At 35.4% G+C, this 14,040-nt stretch overlaps 1 pseudogene; it reads left to right on the forward strand.

The window, feature by feature from the left end:
- The first annotated feature begins 9,568 nt into the window (after positions 1–9,568).
- LOC140612068 (non-histone chromosomal protein HMG-17 pseudogene) lies at positions 9,569–9,829 on the forward strand (annotated as a pseudogene).
- The last annotated feature ends 4,211 nt before the right edge of the window (positions 9,830–14,040 follow it).

Below are 14,040 nucleotides of genomic sequence, written 5' to 3' on the forward strand. Positions count from 1 at the left end.
TGCTTTCTTTTACAAGAGTTGTTGATTTTAACCAACTAATGAAACCCATTATATTTGGACAATTGAATATAAGGAATGATGAATCTAAATTATAGTTAAAAGTTATATATAGTTAATATCTCAATCTTGTTTCACAAAATAAAAAAAGAAAGACAGGAAGGGGATTTAAAAAATAAAATTACAAAAGAACGACATGACATTTCAAGAAAATGTGAGTAAACATTCTTTCATTCCAGAGTTTAAAGAAAAGGAAAATCGTCGGCCACCCCATCGGGAAAAGAAATGTAACAATATTCAGAAAAAAGAATGTTAAGATTATGAATCAAGGCTTTCCATGCCAAGAAGACTTTGAATAATATTAATTTTCTCAGGTCAAATTTTGGAAGTGGCTAGTACTCTCCTCTAATTTTCAGCAGTATCTAGTGTGTGTCTCTCTTTCATAGCTGTACACAATTGGTGAGATACCAAAGCATAACAAAAATGAGGCATAGCTTAGGAAAAGGGGAAATTAGACAATCTATTGAATTTTTGTGATTACAGTTATAAATTTTGCATAGAAGATCCAGCCGAAAGCATCTTAGACAATGTCCTGACCTGGGTGGAAGCTTTTCTGCTGAAATCACCATCCAGTTTGTATTGGTTTCTTTCTATCCAGTCCCCCAGAGCAGGTGCCATGAATGACAAGCTGAAAACTTGGAGAAACTTTTTAAAGATATAAACACTTCTTCAACTATTTCATTTTGTATTTAACTGTATAGGTCTGAATATTTGTGTCATAGTCTCTTGGATTTTAATGACATCTGCTTAGTTTTAAACGTGCGCATTCTTGGATACTTTTGTTGTGTCTCAGACTGGGCTCTTCTTTGAGGCACTGGTGCCATCTGCTGGATACAAATAAAATTAGAGACTGGGGACCATTGTTCAGTGTGTGAAAAAAGTCCAACCAAGTGTGTAGCCCTTGTTCCTTAAAATTTCACCTTTGTAAAAACACACTGTCCCAGAAAAATAGTTTCAACGCTGTGTCTCAACTGAGTAAACCAGAACTGAGTTTACTGAGTAAACCATAAAGTGAAAAAGGTTTTTTTTGGAATATTTGCCCCAGCGAATATAGTTTAAAAGCAAATTTAACATTCAACAAAACAAGCTCTGAGTATTCTGGGAACACATGATAAAGAGGACTCAGCAGCCTGCCTTCAAAATACTAGTAGTCTCATGTGTTAATAGATCTAAAGAAAGAAATGCAATGAAATAAAAGTGCTGCAATAGAATAATTCCATCATTTCTGTGAAAATTTATGTGACGATATACTCACTCTCAGAATAACAAAGAGAGTAATAGTTCTGCAATGTTAGACAACTGGCTTTTTTTCATTTAAGAAAGCTAAAACTAAAATATTAATATCTTATTCAAACCAGAACCCAGACCAACTAGTGCTCTTTCCATGGCTTTCTTTTTCTGCACGGTAATTTCTTACTGATTACTTCACAGATGACAAAGTAAAGGTAAGCATATTAATAAAAATATAGGCCTATAATATGCCATCAAGCTAATACCCAGAAGAGGATGTGGTCTGAGTATATACACACACACACACACACACACACACATACAATGATACAATGGAATATATATATACATACATATATATATATAATGGAATATTACACACCTATAAAAAGAAGGAAATCCTGCCATCTATGACAGCATGGTTGGAATCTGAAGGTATTATGTTAAGTGAAATAAGTAAGACAAATAACATACGGTGTCATATGTAAAATTTTAAAAACAAAAAATTGAGTTAAAATATGCGGAGAAACCACTGGTGCTTGCCAGAGGCAGAAGGTGGGGACAGTTGGGAGAAATGGCTGAAGGGGTCAAAAGAGAAGTTTCTAATTATAAAATTAAAATAATTAAGTTCTGGGGATGTAACATATACAGTACAGTGACTATAGTTAACAAGACAGTATTATATATTTGAAAGTTGCTGAGAGAGTAGATCTTAAAAGCTCTCAACACAAGAAAAAAAAATTGTGGGGCACCTGGGTGGCTCAGTCCGTTAAGTGTCTGCCTTTAGCTCAGGTCATGGTCCCGGGTCCTGGCGTCAAACCTCATGTCAGGCTCTCTACTCAGTGGGGAGCCTGCTTCTCCCTCTCCCTCTGCCTGACACTCCTGCTTGTGCTCTGTCAGAGAAATAAAATCTTTTTTAAAAAATGTAATTATGTATGGTGATGGATGTTAACTGGACTTATTATGGTGATCATTTCACAATATATATATATGTCAAATTATTATGTTGTACACTTGTAACTAATATAATATTATATGTCAATTATACCTCAATTAACAATAATAATATCCAAGACATAAAAAACAATGAGAAAATGTATTTAAAACCTTCTCACATTTTTAATCACACCATTTTATTGTTGATTGGTTTGAGGTATGTCCTTTTCCACTAGATAAAAGATCATATACCGGAACTCAGCAGAATGCCTGGCATATGTACAATAGTTTTGTGATAAATGAGTGAATGAATTCATTCTAGACTTGTTTTTGTTCTCTTAGCCTAGTGAGAAGGAAAATATTAAGGTAAGATGACAGGTTGCTGAAGGAAAAAAGAAAGAACTGATGCATATAAATGGAACAAATTAAATTTTATAGGCTAACAAAAAATTTAGAACTTGCTCTTATTTTTCTCAGGTACACATTGAAATACTTATGGATACTTTAGCTATACTTAAATGAAAATCAAAGGATTAACAATGCCAAAAGAATTGCTCAAGCTAAAAGGTATTTCATACTTTTCCCTCTTTAAAACAAATAAATATTAATTTGGATAAGAAAAGACATTGAAAACCAGTAATATAGGAAGGTAGAGGGAAAAAAAGCATTTTCCTCATCACAAAGGTAATTATCCCCTGTGATAGGCACTATTGTAATTGCAAACTAGTATTAATTTATTTAATCCTCAAAACATCTCTAAGAAATAGGTATTATTATTTATTTCACTTTAAAGAACAGCACACTGAGGCATGATTTTAACAACTTGCCCAGGATCATAAAGCTAGGACACGAAGAAAATTTGTCTACACACACAGTGGGGAAGGGCTTAAACTCTTATTATATTAATGTTTCTTGAAGTGTGCTCCACAGACCATTTCAGGGAGTCTATGAAATCAAAACAATGTTCACCATATCATTTGAGACACTGATTATCACCATAAAACCATAACTCCGTAATTCTATCCTAGTTCAGTCTAAAGCTCAGTTGTACAAAAACTACCAGTAAGAGTAGAGGAAAATTACATTGTAATGGTAGGTTGAATTAGATCATTTAAGGTCTTGAACTCTAGGCTGAGGATATATTTCTGCATGCTATAGAAAGGTAATTAAGATTTTGAAAATGAGAGGCAACTGGGTGGCTCAGTGGGTTAAGCCTCTGACTCTTGGCTCAGGTTATGATCTCAGGGTCCTAGGATGGAGCCCTGAGTCAGGCTTTGGGCTCAGTGAGGAGTCTGCTTGAGATCTTTTGTGTCCTGCCCCACCGCAAGCTCTGTTGCTCTCTCTCTCTCTCTCTCTCTCTCTCTCTCTCAATTTCTCTAAAAATAAATAAATCTTCTTTTAAAAAGGTTTTGAATATGAAATTGTGCTAAATGAAATTTGAAAGAAATGTGTAAAGTGAATTGGAGATACAAAAACTGAAGGTAGAGTAGAACTGAGAAACAAAAGATAGCTAATTGAATGGGAAAAAAATTACTGCAAGAAAGTAGTGAATGTCTTACAGAAAATATTAAAGAAGTAAAAGAAAAAAAAAGAAGTAAAAGAGATGAAAAGCCTAAGAAATTATTTCTAAATGTTTTAAGTATACAGACAGTTACCATGTGGAAAAATATAACTCACTTTCTGTCATTAATGCAGGAGTCCCCTTATGGAGAAATGGACTTAAATTTCAGCCAAATGGGCAGCCCAGGTGGGTCAGCAGCTTAGCACTGCATTCAGCCCAGAGCCTGATCCTGAAGACCTGGAATCGAGTTCCTCGTCAGGCTCCCTGCATGGAGCCTGCTTCTCCCTCTGCCTGTGTCTCTGACTCTCTCTCTCTCTCTCTCTGTCTCTCTCTGTGTGTGTGTGTGTCTCTCATGAATAAATAAATAAAGAATCTTTAAAAAAAAGAAAAAACTTCAAAAACTTTTCAGCCAAATAATTTGATTGAATTAGAGTAAATTGTTGATCAATAAAGATGATTAAATATTGGAATATACCATAAACAAAAGGTCAACAACATCTCTCCCTGGAAATACAGTAGATGTTATGCTTCGTTTGATCACTGGCTACAGCAGATATCTATTGAGAGGCAGTATAATGAAAAGTGTGGTGAATCACAGCTCAGAAGTTCTGGCCTAATTATGCCATCTGTTAAGTTCCTCATCAGTAAAATAGTTACATTCTGACTGTCTTTTTTTTTTTTTTCATCTCCCATATGTTTTTTATAAGGACCATCTTGTACACAAAAGCATATGGTAAGTATAAAATACCGCTCAACAATAGACGCTTATGTTGATGCTGACAATGGCAATGACAACTCAAAAGCCCACCCTTTCCTATGATTTTATGAAGATCTCATATTTATTCTTCTTCTACTCGTATATTTTATTCCAGAGTCTGGGAAAATAGTTGTGAGTAAACAGACAAGACCTCAAACTAACAGAAACACAAGTTTTTAATAAAAACATTTTGGTTTACACTGGGAATCTATTTGTTCCCAGATCTATTTGCACTAACAAATATAAGTACTAAAGTTATATGGAGTACACTTTAGATGATATTTTCTTGACTTTTGAGGGGTGATTTTGTAAAAAGTTTAACAAAAGAAAATAATTTCAAAATGGTAGAAGTTACAGAAGTTTGCAATTTGTCAATGGGTGTGTTCCAAAAGGTACAATATGTAACCTGAATTTTAGCCAGACAAAAATCACAAAAGAATTCATTAAAAATAAACAAAATCAAATAAAGTTGGTAATTTAATCAAGTTTTGTGGTTTATTTTCTTAAAATTGACTCAAATATGTTAAAAGATAATCCCCTTTGAGAGGATTTCCTAGATTTGCATTCTATCCTATAATGAAAAGAGGTAAGGATATTGTATACACAGACATAAACAAAAATGCTGCTTTTACATAAATACATATGCTGTATATACATATCTTTGAATAGAGGGATTTATTTAGGTGAAATATATTATAGGCTTTTGAAAAATGCCTTTAAAATTTTTCCTTCCCATAATGAAATACAGTAGAAAAAAGGATCATTTTACAAGAGTGTTTTATTTTTGCCATCTTTCATCATATTTGAAGAGAAACAAGACGTTAATCTTATGGCAATTCCAGTCTCTTATAAGGAATACTATTTGGGTTCTCATAGCAGATGTAGCCAATAAATAATACTATTGCCACTATTTGCCTGAATAAGCAGATCAATTGGCAGTAAAACCAATATAAAGATATTAAAGCCTTTCCCCAAATACACACACTCACACCGAGCTATTTCACAAAGGCATAGAAACTTCAATCACTTGAAATGGATTTCCTAACAACACTGCAAAATAGGAGGGAGAAACCATGGACTTAAGTTGATGACTTCGTGACCACAGTGTGATGGCAGATATATTTCATGTTACATACCAAAAAGGATATTTCACTCATTTCCTGCAGATGCCAAAGACAGGAAGATAAAGTCACATCTCACTGTGATGTTAAAAATATTTTAATAACCATGGACAATGTTTACACCAGCAGACATCGGGAAAATTATCTAAGCCTTGTTTGCATTTGAGAAAGTATCTTCAACTATACTCATTTGAAAGGTCTTCACAATAAAAATAAAACTGATTTTTAAAATCTCTAAAATGTCAAAGTTTTGCTTTGAAAAATCAGTATTTACTGAAATTATTTTCTTCTACAGTTTTCACCTTCTCAAACATGTTTCTATTATACATAAGGTATTAACATATCAAAATAAAATTCTCCAAACTGAGAATTTCAAATTTTTAAAACTGATTTCACTGAAGACAGAAAATACACAGTTTGAATGTAATATTCAAAATCTTCACCAAAAACTTAGTCATTTCTGACCATCATTGAGAAAATGAAATAAAATACACTGGAATGTTCATTTAATAGGGAATTTACCACTTAAAGACAGAGGAGAAATTGTGCAAAACAGATGAAACAATCAACTATAATAGTGAGCAGCTGCACACCTTCAGAAAACAAGTAAAAATTCTTACAGGAGGGATCCCTGGGTGGCGCAGCGGTTTGGCGCCTGCCTTTGGCCCAGGACGCGATCCTGGAGACCCAGGATCGAATCCCACATCGGGCTCCCGGTGCATGGAGCCTGCTTCTCCCTCTGTCTGTGTCTCTGCCTCTCTCTCTCTCTGTAACTATCATAAATAAATAAAAATTAAAAAAAAAATTCTTACAGGAAAAGCAAAAAGAAGCATTTGTTCTTATTAAAGCCAAGTGATTTCCCATGAGAAATAAAACCCATAATAATTGGTCAAAACTCTATTGGCCAAGAGAAAACTCAATGACTTAAGAAAAGAAAATGCAGGGCAGCCCAGGTGGCTCAGCGGTTTAGTGCCGCCTCCAGCCCAGGGCCTGATCCTGGAGACCCGGGATCGAGTCCCGTGTCGGGCTCCCTGCATGGAGCCTGCTTCTCCCTCCGCCTGTATGTCTACCTCTCTCTCTCCCTCATTAATAAATAGATAAAATCTTTTAAAAAAAGAAAAGAAAATGCATAGGACAGGGGGAAAATTTTCAATAAAGCAGAGCTTACATTTAATCTTTTAGATGCAAAGGGGCTTTTTATGCCCAATGTTTAAAGTGGCAAATATGTCAAAGGTCTGAGAGGACCACCAAGTCATATGGATTATCAGATCACCAAGAAAAAGGAAGCATTAAACTGTTATGGCTGGGGGATGAAGTATTTAAATAGCCTCTGTGGACCAAATATCATCTCTGTGTGCTCAAAATCGTGGAATGTTCCCTCCATCAAATCATTCTATTTTTCCCAATAATTTCTCTACAAGAGACATATACAGTTTATCCTGTTGAACTTGACAGACTCTCTCTGCACCAGACTTGAAGATTTACTATGCCTCCTTTTCTTAACACCATACAATTATGCATCTTCAAAAATGGAATCCAGTAGAAATGATGCCAATGATGGTCTTGGACATGTACATACATCTGATCCAAGTTCAGCCTTTCTTCCTCTACTTGGTCCTCCAGTCAGATGTTGAAGGCAAGTTACACGTGACAGTCAGTGCAAGGTTAAGTATGGACAACCAGAAGAATACTCAATATTGAGAGATGACCTTGGTCTAACACATCTCCCATTTACATAAAAAATGTTTCTACACTAAGCACAGAAATATTTCCCCTCTCCCACATCCTGAAAGCAGACAAATTCGGCCCTCTACTGAGCCTATTCTGAAGATCCTGACCCCCAGCAAAATTCCTTTCTAAGCAAACCTTTCTTTTTTCTTTTTAATGAATTTATTTTTTTATTGGTGTTTAATTTGCCAACATGCAGAATAACACCCAGTGCTCATCCCATCAAGTGCCCACCTCAGTGCCCACCACCCAGTCACCCCCACCCCCCGCCCACCTCCCCTTCCACCACCCCTAGTTCGTTTCCCAGAGTTAGGAGTCTTTCATGTTCTGTCTCCCTTTCTGCTATTTCCCACTTATTTTTTCTCCTTTCCCCTTTATTCCCTTTCACTATTTTTTATATTCCCCAAATGAATGAGACCATATAATGTTTGTCCTTCTCCTATTGACTTATTTCACTCAGCATAATACCCTCCAGTTCCATCCACGTCAAAGCAAATGGTGGGTATTTGTCATTTCTAATGGCTGAGTAATATTCCATTTAAACAAACCTTTCTAAAGAAAATCTACACTTTGTCTTTTAGCTTCATTGCTGTTAAGTGATTATACTATTACTCAAACGGAAGCCTGATAGAAGTATGATTCAGGTAATACTTCACAAATGCAGAACATTTAAGTGTGATTTTTGAAAGTAATTTGCTTCCATTTTAAATTTACTTTATCCTTTATAATAATCTTGAAATTTTTCTTTTTTCATCTTATTGCTATTAGTTAAGTGGATATGCATTTTTTTCTATTGAAACTTGGTAGAATTTTAATTCTTAAAATATTATTTTATAAATGTAGATTATTTAAATTTACTTATGAATAAATTGTATGTACATTTTATTCCACTGACAGACAGTGTAAAAGTAGCATTTTGTGTTTAGTCTTTAACAAGTCCACTATAACATGAACTATAGCAAGAATTTTATGTAATTCAGCAAGCAGATATACTTGTGACTCAAGGGTCATGTCTGTACTCCAAGGGCTGTGTTTATTCTGTACTCCAAGGCTGTGTTTATTAAGACCAAAAAAAGTAGCTTGATATCCATATGAGTATATTTTAATATCTTTTTAAAAGTAAGTATACTTGGTTTCTACCATTGTATCTAATCCTCTATTATGCCCTGTGAATTATTAAATATATGTGTATGTATAAACATATATATTTAGAGCAGTCTTAGAGATTAACAATAAAAAGTAACCATTTTTGTCCATAGAAAGATGAATGGATAAAGAAGATGTGGTTTATGTATACAATGGAATATTACTCAGCCATTAGAAATGACAAATACCCACCATTTACTTTGACGTGGATGGAACTGGAGGGTATTATGCTGAGTGAAATAAGTCAATAGGAGAAGGACAAACAGTGTATGTTCTCATTCATTTGGGGAATATAAATAATAGTGAAAGGGAGTAGAGGGGAAGGGAGAAGAAATGAGTAGGAAATATCAGAAAGGGAGACAGAACATGGAAGACTCCTAACTCTGGGAAACGAACTAGGGGTGGTGGAAGGGGAGGAGGGCAGGGGATGGGGGTGACTGGGTGTTATTCTGTATGTTGGCAAATTGAACAATAAAAAATAAATTTATTATTAAAAAAATTTTTAATAAAAAATAAATTTATTATTAAAAATTTTTTTAATAAAAAAATAAAAAGTAACCATTTTAAATTTTTTTTTATTTTAAATTTTCTAGTTAAAAATTAGTATCTACAATTTTACATCATTATCTCTGAAACCAAACATCCAGCTTCCACTTTTCTAAACTGAATGACATCAATTTTTTTCTGACTAAACACCTCTTGTAGGCAAGGACCATCCTGTAATACAGTATGTTTGAACACAGTAGACCTATAAACATTATAAATAGATTGATGATATAATATGAACCTAACAGACATTTACACAGTATTTATTTTGTGTAAGATTTAGTGCTAGGTACTTTATGATAACTAATTTAATCTTTATAACATTTCTTCTAAAGTTGGCACTATTATGATGTTTTATTTAAATATGGGAAAGTCGAAGAAGAATAGGTAAGGATGACCTCATGACCCTGGACCAGCCAAACCCCTTGCATACTGTGCACCCTAACCCCTTGCATGCCAGCACTTACCTCCCTCAATGTCACCACAATGCCCAAGAGAGAGGCTGAAGGGGATGCTAAAGGAGATAAAGCCAAGGTGAAGGATAAGCCACAGAGAAGATCTGCAAGGTTATCTGTTAAACCTGCTCTTCCAAAGCCAGAGCCCAAGCCTAAAAAGGCCTCTGCAAAGAAGGGAGAGAAGGTACCCAAAGGAGAAAAGGAGAAAGCTGATGCTGGCAAGGATGGAAATAACTCTGCAGAAAATGGAGATGCCAAAACAGACCAGGCACAGAAAAGCCGAAGGTGCTAGAGATGCCAAGTGAAATGTGTGCATTTTTGATAACTGTGTACTTCTGGTGACTGTACAGTTTGAAATACTATGTTTTATCAAGTTTTATAAAAATGCAAGGGATCCCTGGGTGGCGCAGCAGTTTAGCGCCTGCCTTTGGCCCAGGGCGCGATCCTGGAGCCTCGGGATCAAATCCCACGTTGGGCTCCCGGTGCATGGAGCCTGCTTCTCCCTCTGCCTGTGTCTCTGCCTCTCTCTCTCTCTCTCTCTCTCTCTCTTTCTGTGACTATCATAAATAAATAAATAAAAATTAAAAAAAATAAATGTAACTTTAAAATAAATAAATAAATAAATAAATAATAAAAATGCAAAATCTTGTTTTACTTTTTTTTAAAGCTATGTTGTTAGCACACAGAACACTTCATTGTTGTTTGGGGTGTCACTAATAGAATATCTCTGAAGCTAGTTTGATAACCAGGGGAAAAACACCTTTCCCTTCTAGTTTTGAGAAACTTCCTCTTGGCTCCCAGGAGGAGGGATGTTGACACACATGAGCCACTTTGGTGGTGTGGAAAAACTAAAACTCATTTTTTTATGTCTTCTTCTCCCTCTCTGCCTTCAACATAGACTTGACTCCCTTAAACCCAGAGGCCTTTTGGAACCTGACCTCAAGAAATGGTTCCCAGTATGTCAGGCAATCCGGACTTTAGAGTGTCACCACTGAGATGGCGTCCCTCAAAAGAGTCCCTTTTTTTTAGTTTGGGGATCTTCAGATTGATAATTTTGCCATTTTCATTTCATTTCCTGAAAGTCAGGGTCGGCTTGTGAAAAATTACACTGTACTGCTGAATGTGAACTGTCAACCCTCACTCTAAACTTTCCCTTTTCAGAGCATCACGTGAGGACTTCGTTGGGTTTTATAGTAGCTTTCTGATTTTGGTAGTCCATTGAAGAAGGGAGTTTGAAAGTTGTTGTATCCTGTTAACCATCATCTGCCCATGTCCTGTCTGAACTACCATGATGGTTTATGAAAGGTGTCTTTAATAAAGCTGGATACAGTTTGGCTTGAAATAAATAAATAAATATAAATAAATAAATAAATAAATAAATAAATAAATAAATAAATAAATAAAACTAGGTCTGGGGACGATTAGTAACTTAGACACACAGCTCTCTGATGGTACTGCTAGGATTCAAATCCAAATGACCTGGATCTTGAGTCAACCCATTTAAACACTATGCCATTCTGCTTAGATGAAGAGCAATAGCATCGAGTGATTGAAGTGTGTATCAGCAACTGTTGTTGTAAGTGTCATTGGCATTAAAATTCTAATACGCTCCCGGCACTTATTCTGTCTGATACAGGTCATTTCTTTCACTCTCTGAAGCTCTAATACTTGGCTGTTTGTTTATCCAGTATAGATATTTGCCAGTAATAACAATTTGGTATTTGAGAAATAACGATATAAAATGTTCTATCTAATGTTGATGAGTTCATTTATATAATGTCTTTCTCCCTGAAAGAAAGCTCTCCTTTTCTGTCACAGTCTTCAGAGGGCTGATCAAATGGTTTGCCTTTCTAATAAAATCATTCCTTAGAAGTACTTTCTGACTTTCCAAAAATGAGCTACGTATCTCAGAATCTCTGAGAAAGAGAGAAACTATCCTAAAAGAAAAGGAATATACAACACTTGGAAACAATAGTGTGTAATAAATCTAAAGAATCTTGGCACTTTCTTGACCATAAAATGCTAAGGTTATCACTGAGAAATTATCAAATGCTTTTCTCCCTCAAAGGGACAAGACTGCCCACCTGGAACTGAGCAGAAGACTGAGGCCTCTACAGAAACTATTCAATATGCATGACTATAAAAAATCCAACCAGTGTCTGGGTCATGGTTCATAGGACAAAGGGCTTTCCCCTTGGTACTGAGGCTCCCACTTACCTCCAATATATGACAAATGACTTGTTAGTCCGCAAATTCACAAAGCTTTGGCAACTGTTATATAATTCTGTCAGCATTTATAGTTAGACTTTAACCAAGGTGACCAGGAAGGCTCCAGTCTGGAGGCCAGACAGAGATCCTGTTTTGGGGGAGAGTTGGGAAGAAAATAGCAGTTTTCTCATCCACTGTTCAAGTATCTTATGGGGCCAGAAGCTGAATCAATCATTGGTTTCTTTTAGAAGCATAGTTGAATCAGCCCCTATTCACAGGAAAAAAAAAAATTCAGCAAATAACCATATAACATAGTGATTCCATTAAATATTCAAAATAAGTGTCCATAATAATTGTATGGAATGGAAAGATATTATACATGTTGATTTTTGTTTAAAAATAAGCCCAATTAAAACAAAGTCAGAAGTCAAAGAGTAAGAGAGTTTCACTATATAACAAATGCTATCCCTGAAGTTAGAATAAGCACAGTCAAGAAACTGAAAATATAAAAGGTAGATTCTGAAGACATCTTTCAATGAGATAACTTAGAAGCTAGAAAATAAAACTTTTCTTTAGTCTTCCTGTTCATTAATAAGAAAAGACCTTTTAACATCACAAAGTGGGGAGAAATGAAACTGGGAGACATGAGAAGCCATCTTGCCAAATCATTTGTGAGCCTTTAGACTAAAGGCAAATCATGTTAGGGAGAGAAAGAGAGAGAGAGAGAGAGATGATCTATTTTAAGGGGAAGGGTAGAAGTGGCCAATATATAATGAAACTGAAAACTTATATCTAATAAACACTTAGTCCACTTACACTGTACTGTACTGACTCCAGCTTTATACACAACTATATATGTAAGAAAGTACATGGGCTTGAGTAACAGAAGGACCTTTGTTTAGATCCATTCTCTGCCACTTACTAGTTATTTGACATTTGCGAGTCAGCTAAACCCTTAGGGAACTAACACAAGAGAGTAATACTTTAGACTAAAGAGATCTTGAACTCAAAGGTATTTTCTAATTCGGTGTGGAAGACTGCCATAGCGGTGGTATGAGTAAATTTTATAATGGTGTCCTGAAAAGTCCCCTTCTTAATGAATTCCTAATTATGTTTGTATAAAATGAGACGGTGTTTTAAGTGAATGGTGATTTAACAAGTTTTATTGCCTCAAAGCCATTTGACCCATTGATAAAATTTCTAATATTTATGACACTGTGTAGAACATTCAAAAGCATTCCAATGGAAGCTCTCACATCATCCATCAGTCACTTTGAAAACAGGCAGAGCTCTTTATGGTGACATCTGGCTAGCCTCATGATAACCTTTGATCTTTTTATCTGGGGTGCATCCACTGCAGCAATCACAGGCTTCTGTGGCTTTCCAAGTTAGCAGCTCCGCACATTTGGGAAAATGCAAATTTGGTATCTTTTCAAGTATGGTGTTACAGTAATGTTTTCATTATCTTGGAAGGGGAAGGGAGGTTCAGCAATAGGTATAAATTACATTCTTTTCCTCTCTAGTTAATACTCACAGAACTTCTAGAAAGTTCACTTTACCCCTTTGTCTGTAAGATGCAAGGCTGTGTGGTAACGTGGAAAAAGCAGCGAACTTGAAATCAGGAGTGAGAGGAAGCAACAATCATATGTTGAGTATCCACAATATGCCAGGCACAAACATCCTATAAATGTAAGTGCTGTGTATTCAGTACTGTATATAGTATGTAAAGATATGTCAGAGTGTGTATGTATATACACAGTGTGTTTATAATTTAATTCAATAATGATATTCCAATCTTTCTTCAAATCTCGACTTCACTGCTTACTAGGTGGACAAGGGCAAATTACTTAATTACTCTGGTTTTAATTTATTATTAAGTGAATTATATTATATCTCCTTCACAAGATTGTTCCGAGGATTAAATGGGATAAGGTATGAAAAAGTATTTGGCAAACTGCCTAGAGCATACTAGGCACTCAATAAAATAATCATGTTTATTATACAAATACTTAGCACTTAATATGGACCTTGCCTTATTTTCAATATTTTAAAATACCAACTTTAATATCAACTTTAAAACTCTTTGTAACAGGGATGTCTTGGTGGCTCAGTGGTTGAGCATCTGCCTTCAGCTCAGGGCATGACCCCAGAATCCAGGATCGAGTCCCACATCAGACTCACTGTGGGGAGCCTGCTTCTCCCTCTGCCTATGTCCCTGACTCTCTCTGTGTTTCTCATGAATAAATAAATAAATAAAATCTTAAAAAAAAATCTTCATAGCAATCCTCAGGTCAA

Source organism: Canis lupus, chromosome 20, assembly GCF_048164855.1.
Source record: "Canis lupus baileyi chromosome 20, mCanLup2.hap1, whole genome shotgun sequence".
Lineage (NCBI taxonomy): Eukaryota > Metazoa > Chordata > Mammalia > Carnivora > Canidae > Canis > Canis lupus.